Source organism: Scleropages formosus, chromosome 9 (assembly GCF_900964775.1).
Source record: "Scleropages formosus chromosome 9, fSclFor1.1, whole genome shotgun sequence".
Classification (NCBI taxonomy): domain Eukaryota; kingdom Metazoa; phylum Chordata; class Actinopteri; order Osteoglossiformes; family Osteoglossidae; genus Scleropages; species Scleropages formosus.
This window is the reverse complement of record NC_041814.1, coordinates 30374263-30389928: the sequence shown is the minus strand read 5'-3', so window position 1 is coordinate 30389928 and position 15666 is coordinate 30374263.

The window sequence follows — 15666 nt, the reverse complement described above, 5'->3', positions numbered from 1 at the left end:
AAAAGCAAATCATAATGACAAAATGAAGGGTAAATAACGAGACAGCGGTGATAGAAGCAAGGACACTCCAGCAGTAGAGTAGATCGGATCCCTCTTCACTCCGCTCTACATAACGAAGCGTTTTTATTTTACATTTAATTTTACTGCAGTGCTCAGTTTATAAAAACAAAACGAAGATCCACTGGAGATTCTTGCAGAAGGGGGAGTAAATCGAGGATATGCGTACTGTGATTTACTAGTCTATGAGTATATATGTCATACATAGAATTAGTGATAGTAGCGCCTATACTCTCTGCAGTATATTTATGGTGTAATATTGCAGCTATATTGCTCTTCTGCAGTTACTTATAAATGCTTCTCTTTTTTTGGAGCTGGGTATATTTTAAAGGCACCTCCGCTACACCGAGCGTCTTGCTCCTCCTACTCGGTCGCCCACACGCTGCACCCACGCACCCCACCCCACCGCCGCCTCGCATCTACGCTCCCCGGAACAAAGGGAATAGATGAATAGATGAATAAGCAAATAACCACCGCTTGCCGGGCCCCCTTTTGATGAGCGGGTCCGAGGTCCACATCAGCCTGGAATAAATCCCACGGCGCCTCATGCACAGAGGAGCAGCAGGACAGATGTGTTCTTTCCCCCACTGACAGCGCTGCTTTCTTATTATTTACATTGTTTGTTGAGTTATTTATTTGCTCTGTCATTTATACAGCTGGCTGTTTGTCTGGGGCAGTGTGTGTTGGGTAGCGTCCCTTGTTCATAGTCCAGTTACAGGATGACTTCTGACACTTGAACTAAAACCTCTTGGCTGTGAGCTTTGCTCTGGGACCCACCAGCTGCACCGATGTTTATTATGGGTGAAAACGTGTGACGTTTGGGGCTCGATTCCAGATTGTTCTGTGTCCATCCTTTGAGATTCAATCCATGACACTGGTACTGGCTCACCCTTATGGGCCCATGTCCACCCGGCGCTGAAGGGAGGGCCTATCTGAAAAGCAGGACTGTGCCAATGAGGGCTGCCAGGGGCAGGTCACAGGGCAGCGGGCAAAGGGGGTTAAGGCTGCAAGTTCAAGTCCCAGCAAGTCACGGTAGCCCTTGGGTACCAACCTCACCCAGCCGTAAAATGGAATCAGAAGTTCTCCACCAAGCCAGCGTCATTGTAAGGAATATTTATTCATTCCACAGATGCGCTTTGACAGCGGGGCTATAATAGGCTTTAGTGGCGCATCAGTGCGTCATAAAAATGAAGAAAGACAAACAAACCTATCCATTCGCCCGTCTGTTTTCGAGAAAGTGTAACCCAGACACAGATCTTTGATTTGTTTGATTTCCTTCAGTCACAGCTTATGCTGCAGTTATGCACAGTGGTGCAGCAGGTAGAGCTGGAGCCTCACAGCTCCTGGGACATGGGTTTGAATCCTGGTCAGTCTGCAAGGAGTTTGCATTTTGTCCCTGTTTGTGTGGGTTTCCTCCCACAACCCAAAGACAAGAGTTTCCGGTGTATCATTAGATCTCTCTAGGGACAGCTGGTGGCTTAGTAGTTAGAACAGCGGTCTTTACACCCAAAGGGTGCAGGTTAAAGTCCCACATCGAAGTGTAGTACTCCTGAGCAAGGTACTTACTCTCAATTGCTCTAGTAATATTACCCAGCTGTGTAAATGGGTTAGTAGTTAAAGATGTGTTAATATTGTCAGTATCTTTGGAGAAAAGCATCAGTTAAATGAACAAATCTACATTGCATGTTGTGTGTGTGTGTGTGTGTGAGAGAGAGACTGCTGTCCCATCCAGAGTGTATTCCAGCTCGCACCCTGAACCTCCACGACTGTACAGGCACGGACTGATCTTTGATGGTTTGTTTATTTGTACAGCAGGATATTTGACTAAATTCATTCGAACCCGTAACCCGGTGACAAGAAGTCCCGTTTCTCAGCCCCACAGCAGCTCCCAGATGGATCTCGGCCTTCTTTAACCGTGTCGCGACTCTCGCCCTCACGGTCCAGCATAATGTGGTCCGGAGCAGCCGGTGGAGGTGATGCGGGAGGTGCGTTAAAGCTGCGTGTGCGGTGTGAGATCGGAACACAGTCTGTTCAGCCGCTGCCATGTGCAATGACCGCGGTCGGAAAGGGAAGAGCACACGCTGTGCACATGAGAGGGAGGGGGCGGGCGCAGGACTTCAAACATTGGCCTCTTGTGGGGGAAACGGTCGAGGAGGGTGAGGAAGAGGAGGAGGGAGAGCAGGAGACCCCGCGTCACCCCAGACACACGCTCTCAAACTTCTGGACGATGTTGGTCCAACGCGAGACGCGCCGCTCAAACGCCGACCGACAAGTCTCGAGGGACCTGGCAGTGGAAGACGTTCACGTACGATTCCTGCGACCCGTGAGCGCGGAGACGCGTTCGTCCAGCAGCTCACCGGGAGCCTCGGCCGCTAAGAGCCGTTTGATGGATCATTATCGTCCTGTTGCTAAAAGGGTTGCCGGTCGAGCCGCGTTTGCGTACAGAGGAGGAGGATCTGTGCTGCAAACGGCAAACATGAAAGGCTGGATACCCCCTTTTTTAACAGGCCGGAACCAAAACTCACCGTTGCAAAGTAAATTAAATTAATTCTTGTCCCTGCATGCCGAATGCCCCATATTTCGAAAAAATAAAAAAACACTCGGTAGAACTCTGGAGCAACTCCTCCACCCACCCGTCCCCTCCAACTCCATCCCTCCCCATGCCCAACCAGATGGTGATCTGTCACCTTGTTACTCAAAGGTAGCTGATGTGGGATCTGTGGTTTGTTTGTCGGAGACATTACGGACCAGCAGGGGGCGCAGTTGTTAAAAGGCTCAACTGAAAGCTGTAGGTTCAATTCTAAAGACAGGATGAGCTTTTTAAAAAGATGGTAGGAATGTAGCAGGACTTCAGTGCTGTCACAGAAAATGGGGATATGTCATAGATAACGAAAGAATCTAATTACTGCTCAAACAGTTAAAACACAAAAACATGCTGTTATTTTTCATTTACAGAAAACTTAAGAATTAATTAAAAATTATAAATTGAGGACAAGCAGTCCTTCCTGAACTCCCCGCAGATAAATTAATCCCATTTCGCAGCCTTGAAACATAAGCTTCTGAAAACTGGTTGAGAAGTGTCAGTTCGCCTCGTTGCATAAACACGGGAAATATAAGCTGTTTATCATGAACTGCTTTTGCAGCCCCTCCTGCCATGTAAATAAACACTAATGTTAAGTAATCCATAATAGTAGTAAAGCTTGGATTAGACTGGTGTGAGGTCAAAATTCACCTGAAAATGTGGGACATCTGGGGCACGTATAGAGACAAGTTATGGATCACCTTTCATTTTACATCACTTTTATTTTTTGAGAGCACACAACTGCACCTGTTTTAACAGTTTTTTTTTCTCCCCTCCTGAGGTGTCAGTTATCTTCTAAACCTGAATTGCATTCATGGCTTGTTGCTGATGTTTTTGGGATTGCTGACCTTATAGTGAGACGACAGCATTTAATTCCCACTACTGTACTGGTGTTAGAAGTGGGATACAAACCTGAGGCTTGTTTGTGAACACCACAGGTACCCAGTAAGCCAAAAGTGTGTATCCTGTGCCATGTCGGTAGACTCTCATCCGGTATTTGACCAATTTGGGACAGTAGCAATCCTAAATATCCTTGTTCAGAGATCTTAGCAGATTGGCAAAGTGGTTAAGGCATTCTGACATTTAGTTCAACAGGCTTTTCCCTGTGCAGTCAATTGTCTTTAGACTGGCTTCTTGATCCCCTTTAACTCTGTTCTTAACCCTCGCCGGTTGAAGGAATTTATTATAGGTTCTATTACAGCCAGAGCCCACCCCCTCGGGACCCGCATCCCCAGCAAGCGACCTCATCTCCCAGCACCAGCCTTTTACACGATATTAATTTAGTCTTTCTCAGATAACAAATAGCTATTAAACGAGGTGATTTTAACAAGAATGGCTCTGTTTAAATTGGGATCATTCTGGGTTACTTAGTGGAGTGTGGAGTAAAAATAGGCTTGTCATGTTTTTTTTTTTTTTTTTTTTTATATCAGGGGGTCAGAAAGCCAGTTCTAAAACAAAGAAGATGACTGGACTAAAAATCCATTCTTTCTTAATGTCGTTGTTATTTTATGTTGTTGTCTCTAAACACACATCAGTGGCTGTGAAGTGAATTATTTTAGTCATTAAAGGGGATCAATATTTAGTAACAGTGTGAGGGACAAGAGAGCAGTGAAATCCAGCTCTGCCCTACCTTTGGATGTTGAGTCTCACTCTGTGCTCTCGAACCCAGTGAGCGTCAAGCCTGTGGTTCATCTGACAGAGTGTTTCCATACGTTGTTGCTACCCTTCCATTGGACATATGTGGGATGGACACCAGGTACCATGGTGGTTAGAGCTGTAATTTGAAGGACTCGGGTTTGAATCTCCACTCAAGCTGTTGTACCTGTCATCAAGGCGTTTATCCTCAACTGATACAGTGAAAATTACCCTGCTGTATGAATGCGTTAACCATTAAATGGAGCTTACTATACAAACTTGATGTCATGAGTTGCTTGGAAAAAAGTATTAGCTAAATAATGGTTATTAACACTGGAATGGGAATGTTCAGTGAGAAAAGTATCAGTTAAATTAAGAAAAAGCTTGTCTTTACAGCACTTGTGTGCTTACTTTCTTTAACATGTATCTTATGTTGCAAGATAATTTCATTCACACACATTGTCTGAACCGCTTGTCCCATAGAGGGTTGCAGGGAGCCAGAGCCTAACCCAGTAACACAGGGTGTAAGGCTGGAGGGGGAGGGGACACACCCAGGACAGGACACCAGTCCATCACAAGGCACTCCAAGTGGTATTTGAACCCCAGACCCACCGGAGAGCAGGACCCAGGCCAACCCACTGCGCCACCACACCACTGCATCCCCCCCTAATTTCATGCATTGTCATAGAAATAATTTTTCATTCTACAGAATGACTTCTTCAGTCTTAAATGGCCCATGTACTGTTTAAAAATGAGAAAAGGAAACCGAGGTCATTGACCAAAGAGTTTTACATAGCATGTATAGTGTCCCATGCGGTATTTTACCCCGTTTGGTCTCGCTGCACGCTTTGGAACGGACAGGATGGTTGGCTCCATTCCAAAGGGAACCCAAAACACAGAAAAGCCATTTCTACGCCTTGGTTCCAGCAAAGTGTGTGGTTCATTCTTCCACATGAGAGAGCTGAAGCCCTGAGACGGACACAATCGGAGCTCCTCTCTTTGGGATGAATCAGAGATCCTCCTCCCTCTTGGTTTCCTAGCCTCACACGCAACAATTTACACCATTTATGGCTCTGGGCACCACTTTTCTCATTTCTGTGTCTGTTCTGTGGCTCTGTGTAATTTTGACTTAACATCTGAAGACCTCTTGCAGGCAACGCATCTTTATTTATTGTCAGCTCCAGGCTGAAACCACTCTGGGGGTGAATAATTCCCACATTGGATAAAACCCAACTCTGGAAACAGGAAGCATTAAAAATCCTTCACACGTTCTTCATTCTGCTCCATTAAGAGTACCTGGACATGTATGTCCGTTTGGAGGAAAAGAGAAGGCGAGGCACAGCACTCAACTTTCCACAGGCGTCCTTCACTATCAAACCGTTGAACCCTTTGTTTTCTCTTTTTTACTTCTTTTCCAGGCAGTAGAGAAGACTATCTTTAGAGCAAAGCCTAAAGCCATGAATCTATTAACTGAAGGTCACTAGTTTCAGATCCTGGGGTGTCTCTGCTGTTGAAGCCTGGGGAATGATGACTAATTCAAATTCTTCTGCTGAAATGTTCATGTATAAGACTAAAAACTGAATAAAAGTGTCACTAAATCAAGAGAAATAAGAAAAATAAAATGATAATTGATAAATAGCTATATGAGGTGTTTTGGAGGAGGGCACCGACACCATGATGTTAAGAGCAGTAATGGACCAGGATGCTTTCTCTGTCTGATGTCCAGAGGGCCGGTACAGATAAGGGAGTCACTTGAGAAAGGCCAGATGTCAAAAGCGATGGTTTCTTTATTGAAGGAGCAGGATTTGGGAAAAACAGCAATCAAAGTGAATGTTTCAGTGGCCTTGGGCCATCGGCTAGAGGAGGTTTAGTCCCTGAGTTGGTTGGCCAAAAGGAGCTTGCTGATGAGAGCTATCGATTGGGGTCCCAGAACACAAACACAGTTGACTCCAACAAGGATGATAAGATGAGAAAACTTCTTGCCATAACCAGGAATGATGAGTTGTCAAATTGGAAAATTCTTGCAGGAACCAAACGTGATGATTTGCTCAATTAGACAAAAGTCTTGATGAAATCAAACATGATGAATCAACTCATTTCAAAAAACTGCCCACGGCGTCCAGTTACCAATGAATCACTCACTTAACACATTTCTACTGGAAACCAGAAGTCAGCAACTCAGTTTGGAAATTTCTCATAAATATGAAATGACCCAATTCAAAAATCTCACCCAGACAGTGAACACAATGAACCATTGAGCTAGAAGATGTCCTGCAGAGAGGCTGTTAACAATGTTCAGTTAACCAAGCAGGACAATTTACCTTAGGGACATTCCAAGAACGCCAAACACTGTAAGTGGTGTGGTTCTGGATATTTTCGAGGAAACCAAACTCCATGAGATGTACACTTCTCCAATTTTATAAGAAAACCAAACACCATGAATGATAAAGTTCTCAGATTTTTTGAGGAAGCCACCATGAACAGCAGAGTTCTCTGTTTCTCTGAGGAAACCAAACACCATGAACAGCACAGTGGTCCAGTTTATTAAGGAAGTGAAACATCATGAATGATGAAGTTCTCCAGTTTTTTGAGGAAACCACCATGAAGAGTAAAGTTCTCCATTTATCTGAAGAAAACAAATGCAGTGATTGCCACAGTTCTCCAACTTTCTGAAGAAACCAAACACCATGACCAAATGTGACATTTTTCCAAGATTGAAGCCCTTAGGACGCTCATGAATAACTGTGGCTGTAGAGTTTTTGTACTCTGCCTCTCAGGCAGGTGAATATCTGTGGGAGGGCAGATGTAAAATTGAAGCATCATGTTCAAGGTTACATCAGCAGCCCCCCCCAGAGCATGAATGTTCAGCATTGTGGTATAAAGTCCAGCAGCTTCGCCAACATGTGCCACCCACTGCTACCTGTTAACTGGCTTGGTAGGGCGTGTCAGCCGGTTGGTGCCACGCAGGCAGCTGGTTGCCATGGTAACAGTCCCTGAGATGCAGAGTCTTCACTGAATAAGCAAATGCAACAACTTTGTTTAGCCCCTTCTTAACAACAGAGTTGAACGCACAAAATGAATGTATAAACAACACTGGGAAAAAGTGCCGCTTCCACCTCTTTGAGGTCATATGAAGGGCAAGCCAGCAGGTCTACGGTGGAGCAGAAACAACCCTGGGGTCAGGAGTGGGAGGACCAGAGCCGAGATCCACTGTCTAATTCAATTCAATTCAATTCAATTCAATTCAGTTCAGTTCAATTCAGTTCAATTCAATTCAGTTCAATTCAATTTATTTTTATAGACCTCTTCTCACACAGTGACACACAGTGCTGAACAAAGGATTGGAGGCATAATACAAATAACAGATTGGATATCCATTAAATTACTACAATAAATAACTATGTAATTATTAAAGCTGAAAGTAAGTCTACTGGCCATGGAGGAAAGGAACAAAAAAACTCTCAACGTAAAAGCAAAGGAGAAAAATAAACTTTTGGGTGTCCAAGTGCCAGTGCTCCCCCAGCATTCTTTAATTCTTTAAAGTCAATTTACAATTTACAGCTATTTATAACATTGTTGGGAAATGCTAATAAGTCAATGTCCCGGTTTGAATAGGCACATCTTGTCCACCATGACAGGCAGTCATCAGCTTCCATCAGTATGGAGTGCTGGCATCATCATAGGGAAACAGCATTCAAGAAGAACGAAAGGGTTAGTAACTGACGACATAACGAGATTACAGAGCTTCATACTGAAAAAAAAAAACACATGAAACAGGAATTACATCAGTCATGGATATGCCAGAGTGAACATATAAGTCTTAAACCTGGATTTAAAGGATGAGTCTTGGAGAGAGCAGGTCAGAACTCACACCCTTGCTGCCCAGCCTCAACACCTGAGTGATTTTACCTTCTTTACTACTTTGAACGAGTAAAAACACATCCCAGGCATGTCCCATCGGCTTTGAGATTGGTATTAGTTGTGCTTATGGAGACCCAGTGCTGCACGGAGACATTGCACACAGATCGAATGTGGCAGGAGGACAAACATACACAGAGATATATGTGCAGGCCAGCAGGTGGCACAGTGGTTACAGCTGTTACCTTGTAATCAAAAGATCCCTTTGGAGAAAAGCCTCAGATAAGTGAATATAGATTATGATATTATCACAAAAGATTACGATAATATGATAATGATATACTGTATGCATGGATGGATCTATATATCGGCACGTAGATGGACAGCAGAAAAGAAACGGAACGCAGTACCGAGAATAAAAGAACAAGAGCACGACCGAGAACTGTACGTCAGGGAAACACCCAAAGACCAGCAGTGCTGCCAAACAACCAGGGAGCAGTCGGGAAGTATCCAGACGTGTCAGCTGCACAGTCGATGGGCAAACACACACGACAGCCGTTCCCGTGGAAGCTCCAGGTGATGGGTCGAGTCCGGAGCTCCGACACGTTGGGTCCCTCGGGACGGGAGTGTTGAGAGGAGCTGGAGCTCCCTGCGGCTGAGGAATTCATCACACTGTGTGTGTGTGTGTGTGTGTGTGTGTGTGTGTGTGTGGGCGTGTCTGTGTGTGCTCCTGCGCTGAGTGGTCTTGCTTATCACACACATCTCTTTTGATGCTTTTTGCGCCCCTACCCCCAGAGATGTACAAATAAAACCACATGGTTGTTGTGCATTTTCCCTCAGTCACATTGTTTATTTCATGATGACAGTTGCATTTTCCAGACCAGACCTTATCCAAACATGGGCTAATGAGAAATATTGTGTTTGATTCGAATTCCGTTAAAGGTTTTATGGGACAGGCTGCCACTTGTCCATAAATCAAAGGGAGCACTCGATCATTTTTTTTCCCCCAGCAAAGCTCCCCGGATTACATCCAGCTGGGTGGAACGGGGAATAATAAACAAAACTCAAATGGCTTTTGTTCTGGGATTTTCTACTAATCTGGGCTTTGGGGTCCCAAATGAATCTGGTCACCATGAGCACTTGGGCTGAACGAGCACTTTGCTTTTGCCAGCCTCTGCCGTGAGGATGCGTGTGTCACCCGCAGGATCCCCTCGCACGGCCCGGAATATTCCACCACCACTGCCCTAAACCCCGGGTTTTAAAATGAACCTGAGTGACCACGTGGAACTCCTGTACAAAAAGACACATCCACACACACAAAGCACACACACTATCATTACTTATTGTTATTAATTCATTACCTACTACAAATCATATTATGTATCATAAATTAACAAGAGGGGACATTATTTATTAATATATTAATAATATAATGATTAGTATAAATATTATTATTTTATTATATTGTCAATGTATTATTAATAAAACTTTTCTGAAATATGTTGAGCCTCTTACTCTAAGATATAAAGCAATTTACTAATAATATAGAGTCTTGTGCTACACTGAGCTACTTGCAAAAATGTACCCATTTATATAAGTGACTAACAGAAGAGAACAGCGGTGGTTCACAGCAACATGGAGACAGAAACAGTCCGTTGAGAAATCGCAAATACATCCACATACGTAACACAAGGACAAGAGATGGGAGGTTTATGTGTGAGGTGTGATCACGTTGTACCGTCTAAGAGGACCCGAAAAGTCGAGAGATTCTGAAATTTGTCAGAATGACCGAGCAGAAGAAGTTAATTTTCTAGTGGAAGGATGTTGAACCCTCCAGTCATCCACACGCTGTGTTTATAGAGGGAACCTGAGGTGTGGAGCAGAACAATAAAATACATTTCCTTGCCAAGTATGTAAGAGTAATCAGCCTGTGTTCCATCACTACATTTAAAATAATGTGCTGTGGTTACAGCCAAGTAGCTTTTACTCTGTCAATTCAGGGTAAATACCGTGCTCTAGGGCACCGTAGCAGGAAGTGAGGTTCGAACCTGTGATTTAGTGCCTCTAACCACTAAACCACCCGCTGCTGTCATTTGTAAGCTCTTTGGAAAACAGCTTGTGAATGTAAAGTGACGCGATGAGTAATAAAAATGATAACTGTAGGATAATAAAACAATATTTAATAATATTAAAATCTAATATCTAACATGATAAATCAATATCAAATCTAATATTTGACCATCTTCTCGCTTTTTTTTGTATATGTAGTATATTTGCACATGAATGTTTGTCCAGGTTGCTCCGTTACTGGGTTCGAAGGTACACAGATGGAGGGCTGAGCTGTGCCCCCCCCCGGCTGAACCTGACTCACACGTAGATTAGCACCACATCTTCCATTAGGACGTGATAATTGGATTTTTGTGACAGACCCTCTGCTTATTGCGCTCCCGTCAGCACGTCACTGAACGTTCCACTTCCTCTTCAAAACGGATGCAAAACTGCACCCTCGAACATGTCAATAGATGTCTGATTCGTCTCAATTGATTGATTCTTGACTTGTGACCGTATGGACCGATGCGCTACAATATTTTGATAAGTCCCAATCTGGGTATGAAATGAAAATCTACAAATTTGTCTAGGAGAGCTTCTCAGACATTGTGTTGAAAGTCAGGTGGGAAGACAAATCATACGATATACGAACCAAATGCTTGTGTCTGTCGCATCTTAACCTCCCTCATTGAGAATAGGGTCTAATGCAAACTTGAAGACTTCCCTTCAAGTTTCCAGTGGAAACCTTTCAACACTTGAGGCAGACCTTGTATAGCTTTTTGTGTATTTATGGTGGATCATCTCAGTTCCATGAACACTGAGCACTGGTATCGACAGCAGAGGCCCGGGATGCTTCAGAGTCTACTGTTCTGAGATCTTGTCAATGAAGGAGTCACACACTTTGGGTTTATGAAGAACCTTAGCAGTCTTTTGGAATGTTAAATAAACTTTTTTGGATCTTGGTATTCCGTGGTATTGAAACCACCTTTGATTAGAGAAAAACATAACAACAAGGTCAAGTTTTGAAACCATGACATCAAAGCCCCAACCTCTCTAAATAAACCTATATTCGTCCTGCACAAAACACAAGACTATTCAGTTCAGCAAAGGATATCGTTGACGGGCAGGAAAACAAGCAAATGGATCTTGGATCGATTCAGTCGAGAACTCCTGTTGGAGGCACAATTGGAGAGACTGGGATTATAGTTTCAACATGTCGTTAGAAGATGAGATTCTTTCGAAAAGATGGTAATGCTTGGGAAAGTTTCAAGAAAAAGAAGAAGAGGACAACAACCAGAAACTAGATGGATGGACTCAATCATGACAAAGGACTTTGCCCTTTCAGCTCTTGGACGAACTCTTTTATGTGGTCAGCAAGAGTTGACATTAACTCTACGGCACTCAGTGGCAGCTCCTTACACTCTCATTAAGCAAGGCGTTCTCCTTTTGTGTCATGAACATTACTGGTGGACTTCAGATATGTGGGCGTGGCCACCTTTGGGTACATCAGATTCCGTTTTTTGTGTTCCTCCTTTAATGTAATTTTTCTTCTGTCTGTTGTTTTCTCCAGCCCTAGTTGTCTTTAGTGTTCTAGTTGAGTTCTCTTCTTTCATCTTTTCATGCTTCTTTTCTGCCGTTTTTGTGTCTTTCTTGTGTCTTCCGCCGTACTCTTTGTTTTCCACCAGCAGTTTTTGTTCTCATTTTCTGTGTATTGTGTTCACAATGAATGTGAAGCAGCTGTGGAGCTTGTTTGTGTTCATTTTGTCTCTTCTCTGCATGTTTTATCACACCGAGAGCTGTGGCCGCTATCCACCCACACACCCATCCATCCATCCATCCATCCATCCATCCATCCATCTGACCTTTCAGTCAACTTGCACATGTAACAAATGTTTGGATGCCCAGATGTTCTTGATTTCAGCTGCTTGCTCTGCACAAGCATCCTTCCACACTGACCCCAGGAGGCCTCAGGGTTTGATGGCGCTGATAATTCTCACTCTTCATTCAGGAGCTTTCTTGAGATTGATACATAAAAAGACAAATGACATTATCAGTTTTAGGAGGCCTAGGCTAACTGGGAACACTCCCAAAACTGGACAGGCTACTGAGTTTGAACCACAAAAGCTCGACCATATTGGTTCTCCCAACCAACAACTCAAGTGCTGTGGCACCGTTCCTGCAGGCCACCTCTGGCTCTTTTCATAACGCTACTCTTGTAGCACCAGTACAGCTGGGCTACGTTTCCATGTGAAGACTGGGCTCCAAAGTCACCGTGGGCAGCATTTCACTCGTACAGCCAGACCGTCTTTGTACGGCTCATTTCACCGCTTACTGTCCTACCCTCCTCGCTGAGGATGAACACTGAATGACACACTGAGCTTTCTAGAACGTTCTGTAGGAGGAGGAACATCAGAATTGGTCCCAACTCCTCACATGATCTCAGCACAGCAACACAACTAATTTTCATTCAAGCCTTGGTAACGTTAAAAATCTGAATAATAGAACGACTCAAGGAGCAGATTTTCTTCCTCCTGAATAAATTAAACCGACTCCAGTGCAAGTTCAGCAAGGAGCCATTTGGAAAATAGTGACAAAATGAAACGGAGTGCTAAAAAAAGAAGGGCCCTACGCTCAGCATTCCTCCCTCACGTAAAAGTCCTGCAGCGCAGAAAGGCTCTAAGTGACAAATGAAGCTTTGCGAAATATTGAACTGTTTATCGCTCAGTGCTGCGCTCCAGGAAAACTAATTGTGGTTAATGCAGTGCAAAGAGTACCTTGTGGTAACTGAAGACATGGGGTCTGGTCTGAATACCCTTCTCGATAATGTGTAAAGGCTGCTCCTCTGTTACGGTCTGCCAATACGAGGGGGTGGGGCTGTGGTCCGAGGTCCCGTCGATCAATCTGAAACTTACCCAGCAGCCAAGATCTCCGGGTACGAGTGAAATGTGTGGCTCACAAAACAGCTTCTTGGCCATTTGACAGGATGTCTTTGTACACAAGATAAAGGAAAAGCACACGGTTATATTTAAACTGGGCACATGGACCATATGGCCACGGAAACGCATTTAAATTAGGCAGAAGGCAGATGTAGCCATGACAGCTACTGGGGTTGAACCCATTAGGTTTGGGGTCAGCGCCTTAACCACATACAGTACATAGTCGCCCTGGGCTCCTGAAAGTTCCAGCAGGTGGTGTGATGGATAAGGCTGTTTCTTTCCACCCAAAGGAGCTCGGTTTGAATCCACCTCCAGCTCTAATACCTTAAGCAAGGTACTTATTGTAAATCCAGTAAAAGTTACCCTGCTGTTTAAACAGGCAAAAATTAATTTCATTGCATGTTATTGTTGCTCTTAAAATGCAGCTGAATCAATTTTGACTGTCGATGACTGCATGGATAGCGTCCTTCCGGAATGTTCTACCCTCTACCTGTGTCATTAGTGTTAAAGGACTGTGTCCATTGTCACTGTGGTTTAGTCCATCCATCTGGTTGCTGCAAGTCCTCTTGTTTTGTCTCCATCTTCTCACATCATCCGGTCTTCTCATGATGTGTCCAAAGTCTGATGACCTCATGCTCATCATATGTGTTTCCAGTGAGACTTCTGGCCTCATTTTATCCAACATCCTTCTGTTTGCACTCCTGTTTGTCCATGATGTCCTTAGATGTCTCCTTCAGCAACTCAGCTAAAGGAGTCCATGTGCTTCCTGTGCTGCTTTTAAACGTCCAACTTTCACATCCATTTAGTGCTATTGAAAATACTGCTAATCAAACCTGCACTCTTGCAGATACGTGGACACATCTGAGATCCTTTTTCACATCTCCCATCGCAGCTCTGAAAGTTCTCTTGACTGCGAGATCCCTTGCTGATCATGATTGACCCCAAATGACCAAGTTTGAACCATTTCTGTATTTTCATCTCTCTGAGGTGTTTTGCTTTGTAGAAATGTGCCTGGGAAGCAAATAAATGTAAATGTAAATGTAAACACTAAATCCACTGCTCTGCCAGCTGTCATGTCTTTTCTTCAGATTTAATCTGATTTAATCAGATTTAACCATAGTCCCATTTTTTTTCTTTCCGCTTTATGTTTTGTAAATAGGATTCTATGGTCTTATCCTCACTTATTAGTCATTACATAACGTGTCCCACAAGGATCGTAGGTCCAGACAGCCCATGTCCAGATGTTCTTCCTACACAAAACACAGCTGACCTTTGACCTACAGCATATCACTCTTGGTGTAATTTTGAAGGATTTCATCACGTCAAGACCATCTTATCCTCGCATTTGTGTTGCTCATTTTCAGTTCCTTACATGACAGATAATCTCAGATGAAAAAAGTTACGATAAGAGGCATTTAATGATGACATCATATAAAGTACAGCACTACATTCTTTGAAATCTCCTTAAGTTGGTGGAGACCGAGGAAATTGTTCATGATGAACTCAACATCATCAGACGGACTGACAAGAAAAGAAAATTAAATACAAAATCTTGTCCTTTTAAGGTGCTTCCCAGTACGTGTCCCGTTGGACCCTTCTGGTCCTCCACTGGAGTCCTCTTGGTATTCAGTCGGTGTCATCTTGGCTTCCTGTTGACGCCCTTTTGGTGTTCTACTGTTGTTTTGTTGGTGTTCTCGAAGTGTTGGAGTTCTTGTGGTGTTCTGTTGGTGTCTTTTTGCCATTCTGTTGGAGTCCTGTTGGTATTTTTTGGCTCTGTCTTGGTGTTCTCTTGGTAGTTTCCTGTTGGTTGTGGTGATCAGTTGTTGTTTCTGTTATTACCTACAGAGGGCAGATGTGTTCGGTAGGTACAGGAAGGATACCTAGGTAGCAAGGAAGCGGATTTAGCAGGAATACGAAAAAAAGCACATGGTTGCGAAAACCCAGCGTGAACATTAAACGAGGCTACGTGCCAGTTAACAATATCATTCTCAGTGTGTTTATTGAGTAAACACAACATTGGTGTCTTGTTCACTTCCTGTTTGCTGTCCTATTGGTGTTCGGCAAGTATTTTGTTGGTGTTCTCTAAGTGTTAGAGTTCTGGTGATGTCCTGTCGCCACACTGTTGGCATCCTGCTGGTGTACTGTTGGTGCCTCTTAGTGTTACTCCTCTTTTGGTGTCCCGTTGAGCTCCACATGAACACCAGTACGTGTCAGGGGCTCCACAAGCTCCTCAAGCTGGATAGAGATTGTTACCCTTGTTCAACTTCACTTCTAGTTTTACCCATTTACAGTCTACTGAAACAGTTCATGACAGGTTTCAGCTTGTCAGGACAAGTTTTCACAAGTCTTACATGGAAAATGTTACAACTGTCATAGAGAGCAGTGAACAAGACTGCTGAAAATAAAGTAAGCAAGTAGAAGGTTGATTTCAGGGATGTCCAGACAACTCTTCATGTCTGGTTGGATAACCCAACCAGCATCTTTACCCCCTTTGTACAATCCTGCAGTGAATCGCTCTTATCCATATCTCTGCTAACGTTGAATTGCCCT